Source organism: Podarcis muralis, chromosome 2 (assembly GCF_964188315.1).
Source record: "Podarcis muralis chromosome 2, rPodMur119.hap1.1, whole genome shotgun sequence".
NCBI classification, from domain to species: Eukaryota; Metazoa; Chordata; class Lepidosauria; order Squamata; family Lacertidae; genus Podarcis; species Podarcis muralis.
In genome coordinates this window covers 39386099-39390553 of record NC_135656.1, presented here as the reverse complement: position 1 = coordinate 39390553, position 4455 = coordinate 39386099, and the positions used below count along the sequence as shown (strand labels likewise).

General features: G+C 44.3%; 1 long non-coding RNA gene across 1 annotated transcript; it reads right to left on the bottom strand.

Moving 5' to 3' along the window:
• Positions 1-1462: 1462 nt before the first annotated feature.
• Positions 1463-3549, bottom strand: LOC144326715 (uncharacterized). The gene is made up of 2 exons (XR_013391693.1): positions 3359-3549; positions 1463-1954 (listed from the first exon to the last, which is right to left on the bottom strand). It is a non-coding gene; the product is annotated as an uncharacterized LOC144326715 (long non-coding RNA).
• Between the last annotated feature and the right edge of the window lie 906 nt (positions 3550-4455).

Sequence of the window (4455 nt, the reverse complement as noted above, 5' to 3'; positions counted from 1 at the left end):
AAAGGCCTGGGGAAAGGCCCCCTAACACATGCATTTTGTATGTACTATTTGGTTGCAGAACTGTGTCACAAAATTCAGAGAAGTGTGCATTTCGGAGGATAATTGGGTTTCAGTTTACGTATTGATTTGAAAATTGTGAATTGGGTGATTGATTATTAAAATGTAAATGCAATCACCCACCATCACCATTCCTACTGAGGTATTGTGCAGAATCCAGACAGTGTCTCCCATGCTTGCACAACCTTTGCCTTTTCCATAGTATTAAAACTACTTTTCCCCCAGGTCCAAGCTAGGTGTGGAATTAAAATGGTGAATGTATTTAATGCACTGGAGGAGGAAGGGATTGGTGTCAGGACTATAGAATATGGCAAGGGGGCTTAAATTCCTTCTCCATCCCTGGTCGCCCAGGAGGGAAGGTTCCATTGTCCTCTCTTTCTCCTGCAGCTGTTATTTGTGGTTCGAGGACCCGATCCCCGCTTAGTGAAATGAAGACACACGGACACGTAATATAAGGTTAATGGGCAAGAAAAGGCCACAACTTTATTGATTACAGCAAGTGAAAAGGTATTGGCTTAGGCATTGGATCACAACAATTGACTCCACCCACTCGAAGAGGGGTGAGCCTAAAAAGGGGGTTTATTCACCAGTAGGTGGAGCCTGTTGATGCTAATACAACTATAAGCTCTCCCCTGATGTCACCGAGGGTCGTGCCATGGCCCCCCGCCACACAGGCATCGGACAGGATCCACGACTGCCGGATTCCTTTAACGGAATACCCAAAATAGAAGGCGTAGGCGATGGCCACACCTAGCCCTTCCACACACCACAAACACATTCCAATGCCTAACCTACCCACCAATACCAAGAAAGTTGTGACGATTGCTACGAGGTAGGCGAAAAAACCACAAGGCCTAATGCCAAATGGAAAAATTCCTACCAGGCCCCCTGGACAACCTGGGCGACCAACCTAAGGTCCATAGAAAGGCCAAGAGAAAAAACCAAAACCCTGAGCTCTAAGGGAGTGGAGGGTGGGTGACTCGCAACAGGAAGGCGAAAAATGAGGCCGCATGGCTGGCGCAGCAGCAAGTTGAGCTGCAAACCCCGCAAGAGGAGAGGCTTTAAAGAGACTAGATGTGTTAAATGTAATGTCATGGCTATTTTGGCTCTCAACAGCAAAGAAATTATTTGGATACATTTGAATGCCACTTTTTATCTCATGGTCCCTTCTAGCTCTTTAATTCAATGATGATGATGATGATGATCTGAAAATGTTCCATTGGATAGCAGACATGGATATGTGTGGCCTCAGTGTGGGGTTCAGGAGCTCCTAGCCAGCCCTACTGAAATTCCTCAGGTGTCAGGCCCAGATCATGCAAGATGTAAGAGGACTTATTTATTGGAAGGGCAATCTCTATTAACTGAGTCCTATCATATGAAAACACTCCAGACATCATTCCCTCCATCAGTTTAAATTAACCATTTTATTCAATTGATGCTTTTTTTTGTTTTTTAAAAAGTGAAAAATATTTAACACATTAGAAAACCACTTACAGTTATAGGGGGAGGTAGGGTGCTAATTAGCAGGTGACAAATATAAATGAGAAAAACCATTAAACATAACCATGTGAGAAATGTTCCTTTTCACAGTTTAGAACAGGGAGAAGAATTACATATAACATCTTTTACAACTTTCTCTCAGGGCTCTTCCTGCCCCCCGCCTTCCCAGTACTGAGGTCTAAATTGAAAATAACATGGGTCAGAGAAATCAAGTGAATTTGCATATTTGATTTTCACATGGCTACCATCATTTGCATAACACTTGCTTGAAGATGATGAATGGTAGACTGTGCTGCTGGGGCATCTTGTCTGGTGTTAGATGATCAGTCACCTGTGAATGATGTCTTTTCAGACGTACTGAATGTTCAGCCATGTCTTCACTCAGAAGCATACTCTACTGATAAGAAAAAAAGGGGGGAGGTTGGTATGGTTTGGGGTTGAATAGATTGTACGTCACATGAAGCACCTGATATTTAAATAGGATGCTCAGAATAACTGACGTTGCCTCTGGTACCTCAGGTTACATATGCTTCAGGTTACAGACGCTTCAGATTACAGACTCTCTTAACCCAGAAATAGTACCTTGGGTTAAGAACTTTGCTTCAGGATGAGAACAGAAATCATGTGGCAGCAGCGCAACGGCAGTAGGAGGCCCCATTAGCTAAAGTGGTACCTAAGGTTAAGAACAGTTTCAGGTTAAGAACAGACCTCCAGAACGAATTAAGTTCTTAACTGTAACTGGATCAGTCCACACAATCCATTCTAAATGCATGTGGTGCTCTCCTAGTATTCTGAAGGATTGACCTGACTGAGGGTAGGCGAGGCAGAGTCATCAATTGGGTGGCTGGCAGGGAGTGATTTCCACAACAGATGCATTTCTCCACCACTATGATCACACTAGCCACTTCCAAGGAGCAGAGGCTGAATGCATGGAAATCCTAGTTTACAGGATGTCCTGTAAATAGGACATTTGTTCTAGGGATTAGAGTAAGGTAAGGGCAAAGAGACCCCTGACCATTAGGTTCAGTTGTGGCCGACTCTGGGGTTGCGGCTCTCATCTGGCTTTATTGGCCAAGGGAGCCGGCGTACAGCTTCCGGGTCATGTGGCCAGGATGACTAATCCGCTTCTGGCAAACCAGAGCAGCGCACGGAAACACCATTTACCTTCCCGCCAGAGCGGTACCTATTTATCTACTTGCACTTTGACGTGCTTTCGAACTGCTAGGTTGGCAGAAGCAGGGACCGAGCAACGGGAGCTCACCCCGTCGTGGGGATTCGAACCACCGACCTTCTGATCGGCAAGTCCTAGGCTCTGTGGTTTAACCCACAGCGCCACCCGCGTCCCTAAAGATTAGTGTAACCTTCCCCAAATTGTTGCCTACAACTTTCATCACCCTTACCATTGGCCATGATGCCTAGGGCTGACTGGAGCTACAGTCCTACAACATCTACACAGGGCACCAGCTTGGGGGAAAGGATGCAATCTGATCTTCAAGGTATCTCTGCACCAAAAGGTGAAAGTACATTACAGGGCTTGGGTGCCAGAATCATTCTGTTTCGTTTCGTTTTTGTTGTGCAATTCCTACTGTAGCATCTGGCACAGCCTACTTTGGTAACAGACGGCTAATGTAAAAGAACATTTGTTCAGAACCAATGTCAGCATCTCTGTGTTGTTTTAGCCTATCCTGACTGCCTCTCTATTGGGTTATAGAGCAACCACAGAGCGGTATACGGCAGTTTATTTTAATAACACATAAAACCAAACACACAATCCCCAGTGAAAAGCAATCAGAGCACTCACCATTCAGCTGGAAATATGATCTTTCCGTTAGGTTGCTACCAAGTGCTGGTGAAAGTGGACATCCTCGGAATGAACTTCCCTGAAAACTCATTGGATCCCAGCTAATAAGTTCCTAATGTTAGTTTGTGGGACTGGAGACGTTTATCATATGACGACTCAGCTGCTCCTTCAACTTACCATCTCAGCCTCAACTCCAGTTCCCCCACATGCCCTTGGTTTGAAATCAAGCCCTTTCCCATCAACCATAGGATTTCCCTAGGGCTCTTCCATGCCTTGCTTAAATCTTTCTAACTGATGGCAATTTTGACCTGCAGGAGAACAGGAAGTGCCCTCCAAATTCCTTTTTGGCCCTTGTACAATCTATTAAGGTGCTTAAGCTGCTCTTTTACTCATAAAACATTTTTTTAGTCAAATGCAAACTTTGGAACTGGGGGGGGGGGGGAATCCCAACATGATTAATTATCCTGAAATTGGCCATTTATAGCATGAACTCCATAAAATGGAATGCATGATTTAAGGCACTCTCCAAGAATGTCCTGTTTTTCATTCCTTTGCAATCAGAAGCTAAATCTTTGTCGTTCTCTCCCATGAACGAGATGGAAATGGTTTAATATTCTGCCTTGCTTTAAATTATACACATCACATTTATAATGGGACGTAGTCCATTTTGTTGCCAAAGCCTGCTCGGTTGGATCATCTATTAAAGTGTATTTATTTTTATGACAAACAAGAAAAATGACAAAATAGCTACTGAGCTCTTGTTAATGAAGACCAAATGTGTCCCTGGGCACCATTCATATTACCCTCATTTGTACAGTAGCTAAGATAACTTCCGCCTTCTCAGAAGTAGCCCAATACCTATGATGGCCTAAGAAAAAGAACTGGATTTTATAAATGAACACATGAAGTTGCCTCATATTGAGTCAGACCAATGGTCCATCTAGCCAGGGAACAAGGGTGAGAAATTGATGGCTTCTAGCTGTTATTGGACTCCAACTCCCATCAACCCCAGCCAGTATGACCAGCTCCCATCCTCTCTGACCATTGGCCAAGCATACTGGGGTAGAGTGCCAGACTAAGACCTGGATTCAAATTAG